Genomic DNA, 18088 nt, shown 5'->3' on the forward strand with positions numbered 1-18088 from the left:
TCATGATGGTAAAATTCTGAACTAAGATTTATAAAATCTAGCCCTGTTTCTTAGCATATGTTTTTGTAAGGCTTAAAGGAACTGTTTTCTCATGGCTGTGACATACACAATGCCATATATAAATATCTGAAAGTATATATGTTATATAATTTATATAACATACATTGAACACAATAAATAAACATCTGAATGTATAAACACTAGCAGTGAGAAATACAAGGAACATGTGAGTGTGTGTGTATTAGTACACATTTACTTAAAGAATTGAGGAATGCTAGACCACAACTGCTCATTTCAGAATTGCAGATGATTTACTAAAAACTGCACATCTTATAAATTTGTCAACTAATCTCTTCTGTCTACTCTTCTGGGAATTCATATCCTAAAGTGTCAGAAGGTTACATTTTTTAAGGAACTTCCACACTGTCCTCCAAAGTGACTGCACCAGCTTACATTCCCTCCAGCCATTCAGGAGGTTCCCTGATCTCCAAGCCTCTTCAGCATTTATGACATTATTAGTGGGCTTTCTGCTATTCTGACTGGCATGAGGTGATACGTCACTGTAGTTTTGTTCTGCATTTCTTACTATTTAGCGATGGTGAGCAACTTTCTTTTGCGTCTTCCCCATCGAAAAGGGCAAGTTTTCCCAGCCAGCCTCAGCGGCTGTGGGCACAGGCTTAGTCTCCCCACAGCACGTGGAGGATTCCTGGGCCAGGGGGTGATGCCCGAGGGCCCCACACCATAGGTATATGCACACCACTCTCTGTTGAACCTCCCTCCCACGATCTCCGTCTCCCCCCTCTAGCCATCACAGAGCCCCGCGCTGAGCTCTCTGTGCTATGGAGCAGCTTCCCACCTGCTACCTGTTTTATACATTGCGGTGAATATATGTCAAGGCTCTTCTCTCAATTGGGCCCCCTCTCATTCTCCCGCTGTGTCCACAGGTCTAATGTCTATATTTGTGAAAATATTGTATTAACATAGATATATATACATATATATATATGGAATCTAGAAAATGTTATTGATGATCCTATATAATGAGCAGGACTCGAGCTGCAGACATAGATATTAAGAATATTTTATTAAACTTTCAAGGTATAAAATACATGGACAATCATTCCATGCATTTTATTAAGTGAAAGAATCCCATCTGAAAATGCCACAAAAAGTCAGATTTTTACAACATGGCATTGTGTTGTAGGTGAATGTTCTCATGTGCTCCATTGTTTCTGAGTCTTTGGGACCCAATGGACTGTGCCTGCCAGGTTCCTCTGTCTGTGAGATTTCCCAGGAAAGAACACTGAGTGGGTGGCCATTTCTTCTTTCAAGGGATCTTGCAGGGGATCCTTACCCAAGGGTTGAGCCCACATCACCCGGGTCACCTGCATTGGCAGCTGGATTCTTTACCACGGAGCCCCCTGAGAATCTAGTTGGAAATGTAGAAGAGATTAAAATGGTCAGTGGTTGCCATGGGTTGCAAAGCAGGGGCTATGAATATCGTGAGTTCAGGACCATGAAATCATTGTGTGAAACTGTTGTAATGGACACAAGTTATTATACACTTTCCCAGACCCTAGAGTGAACACCCCTAGAAGAGAAACATAAGGTGAAACTAAAAACATTATTTCATGTCTTTCTAGATTCATCTTTGGTAACAAATGTAAACACTGGTGGGGAAATAAGTAGGAAGACTGTCCACATATGGGAGAAATATGTATATGGGAAATCTCTGTACCTTACTCTCAATTCTGCTGTGAAGCTAAATCACCTAAGATATTGGTACTGGTGCATGTACAGTGATCATTTTTAGAATATATACTATTAGAAAAAAGGATATGCTCCTACCTTAGATTTTCCTTAGTCAATTATCTTTTAAAGATGTGAGAAAACAGGACTCTCCATAAAGAATAGAGAACAAACTGTAGCAGATGATTCATAAAGCCTAGAAATACAAACATGAAGTAGAGAAGCAACATTTTTCTGTGTTGAAAGTGAAGGTGAAGTCGCTCAGACCATGTCTGATTCCTTGGGACTCCATGGACTGTAGCCCGCCAGGCTCCTCTGTCCATGGGATTTTCCAGGCAAGAATACTGGAGAGGGTTGCCATTTTCTTCTCCAGGGGATGATCTTTCTGACCCAGGGATCAAACTGGGATCTCCCACATGCAGGCAGATTCTCCTGTCTGAGCCACCACAGAATCTGTTTCATGTGTTAATTTATGGGTAAGTTCACTTATGACTTGTTTCCTTGGTTGGTCACCGGATAGATTTTAGGGCATCATTTTCAAATGCATCTGTCCCTGCACATACACACTGTTAACCCAACGTCCACTGCTGCCCCTGGTTTATTCTCAAAGAAAGCTGTGATGGAAACACCTCCCGGCTCCTGGTCTTGCTGTAGTAGACCCCCCACCTGAAGAGAGGTGGTCACAGTGCAAATCGTGTTGTGAAATCTGTGTCCCCAGGTTACAGAGGGGAGTAAGAAACAAACCAAAACTAAGGGCTCAGGCCATCTTTCCTAGAATTCTGAGCGCAAAGCCTCGCAGGAACCCAGGGCCCCAGGTGATTCCCACCAAACACTCACCCCTGCCCTCCCCTCCCCCAAGGCCACAGGCAAAGGCCTTGCAGGGCCACACCCATCCGAGAAAGAGCCCCTCCCCAGGAATCAGGCTGAGGTTCTTTGTTTCTAGAAGATCCCACTCTCAACCTTTGCTCCGGAGCTCTGGGGCAGGCAGAGCTGAGGGCTCAAGCTCAGGGCTCCTGGAAGCGGGTCTTCCTGCTGCATTGTTTCAAAGACCCTCAGAGGCAGAGTCAGGGAGCCCAGAAGTTGGGTCCCTTGCCTCTTGTGAATTGTTCTGGGGCTTGATCTCTCTAATGCGAAAAGAAAGAGAACTCTCCAGGTGGTCTGCAAAGAGAGTGGGGAAAATGAGCACCAAACCCAGGATGTGATTAGCATATCAGCTTAATCTTGATTACCCACTACAGCTCTGGTACCCAGGAAGTCAGAAAAGAGCTCAGAAAAGGGAGAGAGAAGACGTTCTCTTCTTTTTCACGGCAGCAGCTGAAGGTGAAGGAGCTGTGTGGATGCCTTTAAAGGTATTTTCTCAGCTTGTATGCAAGTCTGGGACATAATATCCCCAAAGAAGACGCAGAGCAGGAGGAAGAAGAGGAGGAAATGGCAGCTTCTTAGGTAGAGGTCCTGTCCCGTGTGGGGGGCTGTGTCTGCGTTTCCTCCTGAAAGGGCTGGGCTGAGAAGCTGCACACCTTTACGCTCTGATTCTAGTGTTTCTCTCTGGCGGTGTGTTGTCAGTGACTTCTATTTCCTTTATTTCTTATAATGGTGAAGACCGGCTCTTAGGCTGCTTCTCCCTTGTGTCCCACAGCCTTCTCTTCATCCTATCCTTGCATTCTGTAGACCATGATGAATTCTCAGGATGAGTTAGTGACTTTCCTTTGTGAGAAATGAACACGGGAATTCACTGGTATCTGAGATTCCCAGGGGAATGTGGTTCATGTTGGCATCCTAGGGAAACAGGAAGATACCTTAATGAGTTTACATGTAGATGCAATTCAGTTCTGTAGAACAGGAGTTTTAAAAAAATGCCCTTATAAATATAATGAACTCAGTGGTCCAGAATTTCTCAGAAAATTTTCAGAAATAATAAAAGTGCCAGTGGCCATCCTCTGTTTCAATAAGAGAAACTTACTATGACATGTACTATTAGGTTACAGATCATGGGAGGTATATATGCACTGAAAATTGCATAAAACTAATATTTTTCATAATAGATTGAGATCATGGTTTTCATAATATTGCCAAAATACCTGGCAGTGATAATACATTTTTCCATGTACTTCTTAACCCATGGCCTCGGATGTTCACTGGTTCAGGTGCTCCTGTGAGAATCCCAGGCTAGGAAATTCTTTTTTTTTTTTTTTTTTTTTTTCTGTCCTGCCTTCACAAAGGGGTATTGGAAAGAAAAAGTGAGGGATATGGGCAACTGTCACATTTAGTGGGGAAACTCTGTATCATCTTGGTTTCTCTTTGCTTTGAACGATGAATACTGTTGGCTAAGACAGATGCACAACTTGAGAACTGTGAGTTAAGTTATATTTGGAGCAAAATGAACACAGGAGCCCAGGAGACAGCACCTCAGATAACTCTGAGAGACTGCTCCTAGAGGCGGTGGGGGAAGGTGGGTGTACAAGGTTCAGTGCAGTCAAGCGCTAACTTGACAAAAAGCATTTCTCCCAGTAATGAGGAACTGATGTCACCGTTGAGTGATTTAGTGCTTTTCTAGATATGAAGGGGCTTCCCTGATGACTCAGATGCTAAATGCGGGAGACCTGGGTGTGATCCATAGGTTCAGAAGATCCCCTGGAGGAGCATAGCAACTCACTCTGGTATTCTTGCCTGGAGAATCCCCATAAACAGAGGAGCCTGGTGGGCTACAGTCCATGGGGTCACAAACTGTTGGATACAACTGAGTGACTAAACCTAGCACACACAGATATGAAGAGATGCAAAAACTGGAATCCTGAAATCAGTTCCTGAAAATAGCTAACTCTCTTCAGACGAGTTCCACCAGATTCCCTGGAGCACAGAGTGCTTGAATTCAACCTGAAGTCCCTCAGGGGAGGTTGAACATCAACAGTTTCAGCACCAGAAGCTTCATTCTTCACAGAGGCAGATAGCAAGCGTCCTTGTTGTTGTTGTTCAGTTGCTGACAATGTTCTTGGCAAGTGCCAGTTTGTCGTTGACAATACTCACATGTGTTTACTAGAGATGCTGGGTTTTGTGAGTGGCGGTTTCCATTGCTCAAGCCCAGGTCTAATCATTCCCAGTAAATCCATGCTCACATCACAGACAAAGTTTCATCCTCTTTCTTCATTTTCCAAAATGTTTACAAGAACCCTATTAGTCATAATCTATGTTCAACTGTTCAGTTTTAAAATATAGCTAAATGGAAGCAATACAGACTGTCAGGAAATTCAAAAATTCCGAACCAGAGCTCCACTTTATTTTATATTGTTGTGTATGACTGCACACTCGTCAATTTTTAAAAATTAAAATAATATCATGCTCAAATATTTATGTACATTTTTATTTGGTTACAAATGTTCCTGATTTCATTGACATGACAATTTTTCTCTGTTACTGAGTATATAGTCCCATTGTAGTAGATCTCTAGATGCATAAAGATGTTAACAAGATTATATCAATTTTTTTCTTGTTCTTCTTTATTAAGATCCCCTGGAGAAGGGAATGGCTACCTGTTCCAGTATTCTTGCCTGGAGAATCCCATAGACAGAGGAGCCTGGCAGGCTACAGTCCTTGGGGTTGCAAAGAATAGGACACGACTGAGTGACTAACACTTTTCTTGCTTTTAGTATTATTTAGGAATACAGAATGTCGGTAAACTTTCCATACAGTTGTCTCTGTACATTTGTCTGTGTTTTATTTTATTTTATTTTTTGTCTGTGTTTTATTGAAGTCTAGAGCCCATAAACTGATGTAAAGTTTCAGCTCTGCCATTTAAAGAATGTTTGTTAAAATACTTTCCAAAAGATGCAACAGCAGCATAATTGATTTTAAATTATTTCTGTTGCACATTCAAGACTCTGAAAGATAGATATATAGTAGATGCTAAATATATAAAATGATTCTTGCCACCAAGGTTTGTATCCTATGAGACCTATAAAATCTGTAGAATACTTAAAGTTCAGAGTTGGGATTTCCCTGGCGGTCCAGAGGTAAAGACTTTGCCTTCCAATGCGGGGGATGCAGGTTCAAACCCTGATTGGAGAGCTAACATCCCACATGCCTCATGGCTAAAAAACTTAAAACCAGAAGCAATGTTGTAACAAATCCAATAAAGATTTAAAAAAAAAAAAGTTCAGAGTTAAGTATGAATTCTTTCCTTACTATTCTACTTCATAGCTGTTCAAAATGGTCATTCATGAAGGAGAATTTTCAACATTACTAGTTCGAATAAGCTTGTTAATGTTCTGCCCGTACTCCGAGTCCCCGGTCGGGAAAGAAGACTCCTCGAAACAATGCAACTTGCAATAGGGGAATTTATTACTGACTCGAGCCAGGGCCTCCCGCCCTCACCAAGGGTGTGAGGATGAAAAGGCCCCGAGCCCCTGTTCTCTCGGGTATTTATTAGGTCAAAAAAAAGCAGCAGGTAGTTGGCGCAAGCAGATTGGTTACACAGTGGGGAGTTGGCACAAGCGGATTGGTTACACAGTTGCAAGGCAATTTTTGTTGGCCCAACGTGGGGCTTTCAGCGTTCCCCTGATAGGTTCCCTTTTTCTTGCTAGGCATATGTTGATTGGCTAGCTCCAGGAGGCCTGATAATTATGTTACCCCAGGAAACCAGGCCTACTCCTAATCTAGGCTGCCTGTCATGGTGTTCCCATGACAGCCTCACATTTCCCCCCTGTCTTTGTACTTTTGTAGAGGAATCTTTCTCTTCACCCTGTGAAATTGACTGATATTGTTGTCTCAATACCATAATTTGAATGGTATTTAGGCGCTTCCTAATAAATGAGACCAGACGGTTTAAAATGCATGGACCAAAGGTCAGTAACAATATTAATATTATGAGTGGACCCAGGAGGGTAGAAATCAAAGTGGTCAACCAGGGGGAGTGCTGAAACCAAGATTTAAACCAGCTTTGTTGGGCTTCTTGTTTTCTCTTCTGCTGGGCTAGTCCCTCTCTTACTTTCTGGAGAGATTTTTGTACCACCCTGAATGGTCGATATAGAAACAGCATTCTTCTCCCAGTGCTGCACATAATCCTTCTTGTTGCAGAAACAACAAATCTAAACCTCTCCTATTCCGTAACACTACTTCAGCCAAGGAGCTCAAGGATTTTTGGAGGTGTGAAATGGACTTCTCGAGTTGCTCAATATCTTCATCTATTGCAGCCCTTAGTTGATTATACTGTTCATCTTGCAACGTTAAGGCTGTGATCCCACTTCCCGTTCCTATAGCACCCAATAGGACTGCTAAAGTCAGGGCAGTGACTGGTTCTTGTTTTACCCTATATTGACCCAATGGGTCTAACTTTGGTTGCAGCTCTTCCTTTGAGTAATAGTGTAGCCAGGGGATCAGGTGGACTAGGACACAGAAATCTTGGGAGGCATTAAGTGTTGCCTTATGGATTGCAGTGAACCCAGGGCCCGATCTCGTCGACCTTAACAGCAGTAGGAGTGGTAAGGAGAACAACATAAGGGCCTTTCCATATAGGTTCTAATGCTTTAGATTGGTGTCGTTTTACCCAAACCCAATCACCCGGGCCAATATTATGTGAGGGGATGGTCCCCTTGCTTGTTCCCTCGTGTATCTCTCGAATTAATTTCTAAACATGGCTATGCACCTTACTTAATGCCATCAGTGTTTGCTGAAATTGTCCCAAGGTAGGGGGTGGGAGGCATTTTCCCTGGAATATAGGACACACAGGAGGGGGTCTTCCATACAGAATCTCAAAAGGGGTAAGATTCAGCTTATAAGGGGTGTTACGCACTCAAAAGAGCGTGAAGGGAAGGAGGGTCACCCAGTCCCCGCCAGTCTCTATTGCCAACTTTGTCAAAGTTTCTTTTAGGGTCCGATTCATTCTCTCAACCTGTCCTGAGCTCTGGGGATTATATTCACAATGTAACTTCCATTTTGTCCCCAGAGCTTGGGCCAGCCCTTGTACAATCTGGCTCACAAAGGCAGGTCCGTTATCAGAGCCCATAGTCACTGGCAACCCGTACCTAGGCACTATCTCCTCTAAGATCTTTTTAGCAACCACTGTTGCTGTCTCTCCCTTAGTGGGGAAGGCTTTTACCGCCCCCCGCCAGAAGGTATCTACCAGAACCAACAGATAGCGATACCCGTACTTGCCTGGACAGTAAAATCTATCTCCCAGTGTTGCCCTGGCTCTTCCCCTTGGTACCTCATTCCAGTGTGCTGCCTTTTCCCTGTCCTCATCAGCTGGCACGCTTTGCAAGCCTGGATTATCTCTCGTACAGTTCCATTTTGTCGAGGGAACCTCAGGCAGGCCATCTGGAGAAGTGTCGAGGTCTTTTTTTCCCCCAAGTGTGTAGTTGTGTGCAGGTGTTCACATAGGTTTCGACCCAGGATGGCAGGCAATATCAGGTTGTTGTTCTGATCTCGGTACCATCCATCTTGGTCATCCTTCTGGAGGGTAGTATCCTCGTTGATCCAGGCGAGATCAGGGAGGGAATAGTTGGGGACTGGCGGCAGAGTCCCCATACCAGGAGGTGGAAGTCCCATGGCTAATATGGGGGCGGCATAGTCCCGGCTAGACGCTTCTCGAGCGGCCGCATCAGCAGCCCGATTGCCCCATGCCCTAGGGTCTTCTCCTTTCTGGTGACCGGGGACATGTACAATTGTTACTGCCCGGGGCAGTTGAACTGCTTTCAGGAGCCTGCGGATCTCAGGCAAATTCTTGACTTCTTTTCCCTCCGCTGTTCTAAATACCTTTTCCTGGTATATCGAACCTTGAATATGGACAGTGCTAAAAGCATATCGGCTGTCCGTAAAAATGGTGATTCTCTTCCCTTTTGTTTGTTCCAGAGCCTGTATTAGGGCAATCAACTCTGCTTTTTGTGCAGACGTGTTTGGGGGAAGTGTATCAGCCCATATTGTCTGTCCTGAATCATCAACTATAGTGGCTCCCGCCTTCCTTTGTCCATCTTTTACATAGCTGCTCCCATCAGTGAACCATACTAGTTCACTGTTGTTTAGCGGCACATCAGTTAAGTCTTTTCGAGCCGCCAGGGCCTCAGCCAGTATCTCACTGCAATCATGGAGAGGGTGGTCCTTCTCTGGGTTAGGTAGAAGCGTGGCTGGATTCAGGAAGCAAGGGGTCTGAAAACGCACCCATGGGGCATCGAGCAGCAGGGCCTGGTAATGTGTCAAACGGGCATTGGAAATCCACTTACCCGGCAGCTGCTTTAGAACCCCTTCGATGGCGTGGGGGGTGTAAACGCAGAGTTGCTGTCCATATGTCAACTTGTCAGCGTCGTGGACGAGGAGGGCAGTGGCTGCAATGATGCGGAGGCAAGGGGGCCACCCAAAGGCCTCCGGGTCCAATCGCTTTGGAAGGTATGCTACCGGCCACTTCTATGGTCCCCATTGTTGCGTCAAGACACCCTTTCCTATTCCTTGCTTTTCATCTACAAACAGCTGGAATGGCTTATTTGGGTTAGGCAGGGCAAGGGCTGGGGCTTCTAGTAGGGCCCGTCTGAGTGTCTGGAAAGCCTGTTTCATTGGCTCAGTCCAAGTCCAGTTTGGGGTCTCTTTACTTCCCTCATACAAGGGCCGGGCCTTCTCAGCAAACCCCATGATCCACAGCCTACAATATCCAACAGTCCCTAAAAACTCTCTTACCTGGCGGGGGGTCTTGGGCTCTGGTATCTGCAATATTGTTTCCTTCATGGCCTGAGTTAGCCACCTTAGCCCCTGCCTGATCTTATACCCCAAATAGGTGACCTCTTGCCGGGATATTTGTGCCTTCTTTGCACTAGCACGATATCCCAAGGTGCCTAGAGTCTGTAAGAGGTCACCGGTGGCATGGCTGCCTGCCTCTTCTGTGGTTCTAGCCAACATAAGGTCATCCACATATTGCAACAGGATGACCTCTGGGTGGCAAGTCCGATATTCATAGAGGTCTTCACTCAAAACCACATTAAACAGGTAGGGGAGCTTTTGAACCCTTGTGGGAGGCGGGTCCAAGTTAGTTGTACTGCCGGTTGGCCTTCCCCTTCAGTCCACTCAAAGGCAAATATTTCCTGGCTCTGGGCCGCCAGGGGTAGGCTGAAAAAAGCATCTTTCAAGTCCAACACAGTGTACCAAGTGTACTCAGGCAGCAGACTGCTCAGGAGGGTATATGGGTTGGGGACAGTAGGGCGTATGTCACTCACCCGCTTGTTGACTTCTCGTAGGTCCTGGACAGGTGTGTAATCTGTACTCCCCGGCTTCCTCACCAGTAGTAAGGGGGTGTTCCAAGGGGATTGGCAACCCTTGAGAATTCCAGCATCCATGAGCCGTCGAATGCAGGGAGTGATCCCCCATCGGGCCTCCTGACTCATAGGGTATTGCCTCACCCTCACAGGAGTCGCCTCGGCTTTTAGTTCGATGACGACCGGATGTCTCTGTTTAGCCAGTCCCATTCCTGCTGTTTCTGCCCAGGCCAACAGGTATTTGTGGACCCACGGTTGTATATCTGGTGCTATAACCTCTGAGGGCTTAGGCACAAAAAGTCTGTATTCATCTCTTAAAGCTAGAGACAAGACAGGTATCAGCTGTCCAAGTCCATTCGTGACTGACATTCCCCCAGGGTCAAAATGGATCTGAGCATTAACTTTAGTCAAGAAGTCCCGTCCAAGTAGAGGGGCTGGGCATTCTGGTATCACCAAAAACGAATGGGACACCTGATGGGTCCCCAGATTTACTTTCCATTCCGTGGTCCAACAATATCTTTTTGTCCCCGTGGCTCCCTGCACCAAGCTGGTTTTTTTAGACATTGGTCCCAGTTTTTTTATTTAAAACAGAGTGGTGGGAGCCAGTGTCCACCATGAAGCCAACGGGTTTCCCCTCTACATGTATGGTTACCCAGGACTTGGGGAGGGGTGCCGAGTCTTGACTCCCCTAGTCACTGTCTTCCCCTGCATATAGAACTAGAGTTCCAGGGGAAATTCTGTCTCTCTGGGTTGTTCTTCTCTTCAGGTCCCTCTTAGGGCACTCCTTTCTCCAGTGCCCCCATTCTTTGCAGTAAGTGCACTGATCTTTCTTTAGGGCCTGCCTTTTTAGTCTCTCTTTTTCTCCCGTCTGGGGGCCTCGAGGCTCCCTCAGTTCTGTTCCGGCCTTTATCCCCGCAAAAAGAATCTTGGCTAGCTCTCTCTGGTTCTTCCGGTTTTCCTTCCCCCTATGTTCCCTATCCTCTTTCCTGATCTTCTCAGCTAGTTCCCTTTCCTCCTGACGAAGTCGTTCCTCCCTTTCTTCTGGGGCCTCCCTATTATTAAATACCTTTTCAGCTGCTTTCAGTAAGTCTTGTATTGTCTGTTCTCCTAACCCCTCTATCTTTGGAATTTCTTCCTAATATCTGGGACTGCCTGATTCACAAACGCTAGTAGAACTGCAGTACATGATTCCTCAGCCTGGGGGTCCATAGGTGTACATTGCCTAAAGGCTTCCATTAGCCTCTCTAGGAAGGCTGACGGGCTCTCAGTGGGCTCTTGCCTTACTAAATTTACCTTCGCCAAATTTGTCGGCTTCCTAGATGCGGCCCGCAGGCCAGCCATTAGAGTCTGGCGGTACACTCGGAGATGCTCCCTACCTTCCACTCACTCAAAACCCCAGTTAGGCCGAAACAGAGGGAACCCCTCGTCCACGAGATGAGGCTGGGCGGTTGGTCTCCCGTCGACCCCCAGGACCCGTTTCCGCACCTCTGCCAGGATTCCCTCCCGTTCTTCCGTGGTGAAGAGCACCTGCAACAGCTGCTGGCAATCATCCCAGGTGGGGTTATGAGTGAACAAAATGGAATCTAAGAGGTCAGTGAGGCCTTGGGGCTTCTCTGAAAAAGGAGGATTTTGGGTTTTCCAATTATATAGATCACTCGTGGAAAAGGGCCAGTACTGATAGGTTCACTCTCCGTCTGGGTTAGCTGGTCCCACCCGGATGGGGAGTGCCTATACAGTAGATGAAAGTAACTCTGGGTCCCCATGATCCTGCTCACCCCTATTTCCTCTATTCCTTCTCCGGGGTCGGGATTCCCTTGTCCCTTCTGATTCATCGGGTGGGGCTCTTCCCCCCGGGGGAACCTGCAATGGAGGAGGGGCATATGGCGGGGGCCTAATTTCCGTCTCCAAGTCAATCAGGTTCCGGTATGAGGATTCCTACAAGACTGGTTTTGGGCCCTTATTCTTCGTGGCTTCCTCTGGGGAGTGGAAGTTTCCATAACCAGGGCCTGTACATTAGGAGAATCAGGGAGTTTGTGAACAAAAGGTTTTAACCATTTGGGCGGATCTTCTACTAGATCTTGCCAGACTATAACATATGGGACTTGGCTCAGGTGGCACCAGGGATCAGGAGCCATAACTTTTTCTTTCACCGCCCAAATAATAGAAGGTTGAAAAGTTCCCTCTGGAGGCCATCCAACTTGGAAGGCGGGCCACTCTGCAGAGCAAAAAGTTATTAATTTACTCTCTGTAACCAGTAGCGACAGATCATATGCTCTAGCCCTGACATCCGAGAAATGATCAGTCATGAGAGAGAGTGGGGTGGATTCTCCTTGCCCCATAGCGAGAGTCAGAAGAAAGTCACCGAGAATTACCACCAGTAAATCCTATCAGGAGTGGTGGCGGCCAGGAGGTTGGGCTTGTGGTATGCTTCGTGGAACTATTCGAGTGCCTTAGTCATTGCATGGAAGTTTTCTTGCTGGGGGGTGGGCACCCTAGGGGTTTCTAGCCCATTCCGTGACCCCCTATCCTTTCACGGGAGTCTTTCAGTGGCAGGCGCCCTATCGGCTCTTAAGTGCCTGTCCCGTGCCCACATAGACGGGTTTCTATTTGGCCAGATTCTTGGTTTAGAATATGAGAAAAAAGAAAAGCTTCACCCTCTCGGGCTCCTGTTACTGGGGCTGACTTGCTGGGAGGCCTTCAGAATCCGCCAGGGAGTAGCCCTGGCCGGGACTCGTCAGTTGCCCCGAAATCTGTCAGCCTGTTCAGTGAAACTCCCAGAAACAGAAATGAGGCTCCAAGGCTTTATAGGAAGAAGTAGACAATGACACACCAGAGAACAACGAGACAGGAGACAATGCCGGTAGTTATACAGAAAAACACACAGACAGACACACATCGGCCGACAACACAGATCCCCTGGAACAAGGGTCACCTTACCAAATGGCGTCCACTGTTCCCGAGATTCGGGCTTAGGAGAGGAGGTCTCCTTCCCGCAGAGCTGGCTGCCTTCCAGTGCGCTCGCTGGCCTCGGCCTCACGCCAGCCGGGACGGCCAATCCGTTCCCTCATGGAAATCTTTCCCTAACGCCAGACACCTTCCTGCCTTTTAGCAGGGCCTCGGATTTACTCTGACTTTCTGCACCAGACACCTTCCTGCTTCACAGCAGAGCCTCGGATTTACTCTGACTTTCTGCGCCAGACACCTTCCTGCTTCACAGCAGGGCCTCGGATTTACTCTGGGCTTTTCCAGACCTGCCTGAGCACCGGTGCTATTACCTGTCCTTTTTCCCCTTTGTTCCAAAGAGTGTTCTTCCCCAGTCAAGGGATCCCGGACGAGCCCCCAAATGTTCTGCCCATAGTCCGAGTCCCCAGTCGGGAAAGAAGACTCCTCGAAACAATGCAACTTGCAATAGGGGAATTTATTACTGACTCAAGCCAGGGCCTCCCACCCTCACCAGGTGTGTGAGGATGAAGGGCCCCGAGCCCCAGTTCTCTCAGGTATTTATTAGGTCAAAATAAGCAGCAGGTAGTTGATGCAATCGGATTGGTTACACAGTGGGGAGTTGGCGCAAGCGGATTGGTTACACAGTTGCAAGGTAATTTTTGTTGGCCCAACGTGGGGCTTTCAGCTTTCCCTTGATAGGTTCCCTTTTTTCTGGCTAGGCATATGTTGATTGGCTGGCTCCAGGAGGCCTAATAATTATGTTACCCTGGGAAACCAGGCCTACTCCTAATCTAGGCTGTCTGTCATGGTGTTAGCCGTGACAGCCTCACAAGTGTAATCTGCCATTTTTAAATATTCTGAAAATGTTGATTAGATCCCATGGTTTGATGGGGGTATGGAGTTCATCCATAAATCCCAAATCTTCAGAAGACTGTATTTTTCAGACTTTGTTACCCACATTTGAGAGAACGTTGTTCTGCAGTTGCAGTCATGTCCAACTCTTTGCAACCCCATGGACGGCAGCATGCCACACTTCCCTGTCCTTCACCATCTCCCAGAACTTACTAAACCTCTTGTCCATTGAGCTGATGATGCCATTCAAACATCTCATCCTCTATTGTCCCCTCCTTCTCCCACTTTCAATCTTTCCCAGCATCAGGGTCTCTTCTAATGAGTCAGCTCTTCACATCAGGTGACCAAAGTATTGCCGCTTCAGCTTCAACATCAACCCTTCCAGTGAATATTCAGGATTGATCCCCTTTAGGATTGACTGGTTTGATCTCCTTGAAGTCCAAGGGACTCTCCAGAGTCTTTTCCAACAACACAGTTCAAAAGTATCAGTTCTTTACCACTTAGCCTTCTTTACGGTCCAGCTCTCATATCCATACATGACTACTGGAAAAATCATCGCTTTACTATACAGACCTTTGTGGGCAAAGTAATGTCTCTCCTTTTTAATATGCTGTCTAGATTTGTCATAGCTTTGGAAAATAAAAACCTAAAATATATCACAACTTGCAAATAGAAAGTGAAATTTTCTAATTATGTTCATACTGAACACATCGTCAATTTGAAATTACATTATGGATATTATTTAGTTTAGTGTAATTTCCTAAACAAGTTTTTGAGAAAGATACTTGACAGTCGGGCTTCCCTGGTGGCTCAGACAGTAAAGAATTTGCGTGCAATGCACAAGACCTACGTTCGATCCCTGAGTTGTGAAGATCCCCTAGAGGAGGGCATGGCAACCCACTCAAGTATTCTTGCCTGGAGAGTCCCCTGAACAGAGGAGCCTGGCAGGCCAAGGTTCATGGGGTCACAAAGAATCTGACACACCTGGGCAACAAAGCACTTCCTCCAAAGTATAGGATACAGCATTGTAAAGAATAATGCAGTTCTCATCAAAAGAAAAAAAAAAATTTTTTTCTCCTATTTTGCCTTCTCCTTTTAGGTTATCTATACAAAATTATGGATGCTAGGTAAACATTGTGATAGTCGTTTCACAGTATACATATCAGTTAATTTTTCTCTGTAGCTTAAACTTACACAATGATATTTGTCATTGTAAGAGTTGCTTGTACAACTCCCTTTATGTCACTGTTTAAAGAGTTGGGTTTAGAAAGGGAAATAATTAAAACACGTTGGATAAAAGAAAGAATAACACAGTTTATAATCATTTAAAGTGTCTTGCTCTTTTTAAGGCTGTGGTTAGTGACCCAAATGATCACATCCCTTAAGTCCTCCATCTCAGACACCCAGGTACTGACCCTGAGATTGTTGAACTCAGTACTATGCTGAGTTTGCTATTTTGCAGGGTGTCAGTAGGGAACAGCCCATTTCTACCCAGGGAGAGTTTTGTATTTGTAATACAGAGACTAGTCCCATTCTTGTTTCTTAAAACTGCCCAAGTTCCCAGATCCCTGAATTGCTTCAGCCTCACTAGCAGTATCTGAGCACAACATGCTGTGACAAACAGTTTTTTATTGAGAATAAACCCTTTCAGTCTTAAGAGGAAGGATCTTGGCTTCTGATATAACTTGAAGCTTTTACCTGAGCAGTGTTACAGACAGCAACTTACTCCTGTCAAGATAACAGGCCCCGCCCCCTCCGCGCCGCGCCCCTCCCACGAGCGGTGCGCACGCAGGTGCTCGCCCCGCCCCTCGTCGGAAGCCGCGGCTCTAATACCAAAAGCCCTTTCACACAGACCCGGAAGTTGGAGAGCGCGGAGCCGAGGTCCCCGAGCGGCGCCTAAGGTTCCTTCTTCAGCGACCTGAAAACCCTGGCATCCGGTGCTCGGCCCGGAATAATCGCTGCCGCTGCCGTTGCAGCCCAGTTATCTTTTCAGTTTGGGTTTTAAGTGTTTCTGAGGCGGTTTCGGCCCTTGGTCCGCGTAGACACCGCCTCTGGCGACATTTTCCTGCTTAAAACCCTTTTTTACCTCTGGCCTCGCCAGGTAAAGCCCTCTCTCAGGAGTTGGAGTTGCGCCCCTCCCCGCCGCGTCGCATTCTCAACCGCTGGAGGCAGAGCCCCTCGCCCCTGCTCCCAGCGAGGCCGCGCCCTCTCCCCGGTCCTGGGAATCCGGAGAGCCCGCCCCGCTCCTGAGACCCCTTCCCTCGCAGCTCCTCTGTCCTCGCAGCACCTGTCCGCTCCTTGTGCCCCGCAGGGCCCCACTTTCCTGTCAGCCCATCCCTTCACTCCGCGTAGGTAGGTGACCTGGGTCCCTCTTTGACTGCAGTGCAAATGAGGAAGGATGGGCTGGATTGCCCTGGAACCTTCCAACAGAGCCTCTCTATTCATGATGAAAAAGATTGCTCAGATCCTGTTTCTAAGCTGACCTCTTAGAATGTTTCTTGTACCAGTGGATAGATATGTGCAATTCTGTATTTTGAAAATATTTTACTGCAATCTTATAATAAAGAATTACCTGCTTGGTATCAGTTTGACCCAACCTTGAAAGAAAAGTTTCTTTTGCTCAGATACATGGCAGATGTTCCTGGTGTTAAATGGGATGGGCAATAAGGACAAACCTGGCCCACTTGGGCTTCACCCTCCCGTTTCATTATTCAGTTATACCCGGTTCTCTTCACTCAGCTCAGACCTTCTCATAGACGGCTTCTCTCTGGGCCTGAGGGAGCCCACTGGTAACATGGAGATCAGAGACTAGACCGGAAACTCGGAGCGTGAGCAGCACTGACCCCTGAAATGATTAGCCAAAGTGACTGTGTGTCTGTGTGTGGCAGTTCTGGTTTGGAGGGAGTGTCTGGTGGTAACTAGAATTTTAAGTAGATCCCAGTCCTCCCTGATTGAAAAAGGAAAACTGTAGAATGGAGGCAGGATCACAGGCTCAGAATCGGATGACTTCTATGAATAAGGCTAAATCTGAAGGGAGATTTTATTCACGTCCTGACATTCAGACCTCGGCCGGCCTTTATTTGTTCTTGGGACTAAAGCTTGACTCCTCGCTGTGACTCCACCGCCCTCTGTCAAACTCAGGGCCCTGTCAGTGTCTCCAGCCTCTTCCTGGGAGCTGACCCTTTGCTCATGGTTCAGCCTGTCGTGCTCTCATTTACCTTTTCTCTGTTTCCAAATACCAAAACCACTTCTGTCTGACATCGTAGTTCCTTTTCTCACCATCAGGTCACCCTGGCTCAGGCCTTTTGTCTCCCTTCAAGTCTAGGCTCAGAGAGATTCCCCATCCCCTCCTAAGAGTCTCTCTCATGTTCCCCAGGTTTATTGCCTCTGTATCAGTTCCATCAGCAGAGATTCTTGCCCTTCTTCATGGGTTATTTTGAGTCCTTCCTGGTTCCCTTCTTTGTAGGGCTCATAGTGTTCCTCTTCCCAGCGTGGTTGCAGTACCTGATACTGGAAATGTCTTTAGATGACAGGAGTATGGGTTGGGCTGAATAAGCCTCAGGGAAGACCAAGAGAACAGGGCAGGTGATGAAGATATTTCCCATGTTCTAGACATTTTAGCTGTAATTGATCTTTACCCCATGTGACTACTTAATTACTCAAAAGAGGAACCAAGAAATATAGGAAGTCCTGAAAAGCCCTACAGAACCGGTGTCCTCAAGCAGTGGACTAAGATGTCCCCATGTTTAGTCTGCTGAGTTTAGTCTGCTGCAGCCCCGAGATAAGCTCTGTCCATCCAGGGACCAGTCACCATCGTGGACAGCAGCTTTGCCATCTAAGAGTTCATGTGCTCAGTGTCAGCGATTGTGATTTCAGAGCGCTGAGGATGAGCAGAAATCCAAAACCTAACGGGCCAGGAAGGAGATGGGAAATTAGGAGTACTAAAGTTAAGATCTCAGAATGCTTGTTATAAGGTGGTCCTGCTCGGTAGGGATCTCTGGGCCCAACCTGAGAAGAGTCATAAAGTCCTGTGATGTAGGGGAAGATGTCTCCGAGAATCAGAGGGCAGCGATGCCGCAGTGATCTGCAGCCTGGACTTTCGTCCTCTAGAAGATGCAGCTGCAACTCTCTTGCTGCCAGGCCAGTGCTGGGTTCTCTGTTATCCACTACTGTCCCTCCCAAAAAAAACACCCACACAGGCACAGTACAGAAACCACGGAATCTTAACTGCACTGTTGGTGGTAATGTAAATGGTACTGCTATGTTGGAAAACAAAATGGAAGTTCCTTAAGAAATTAACATAGAAGAGGCCT

The sequence above is a fragment of the Muntiacus reevesi genome, chromosome 2 (assembly GCF_963930625.1).
Source record: "Muntiacus reevesi chromosome 2, mMunRee1.1, whole genome shotgun sequence".
NCBI lineage: Eukaryota > Metazoa > Chordata > Mammalia > Artiodactyla > Cervidae > Muntiacus > Muntiacus reevesi.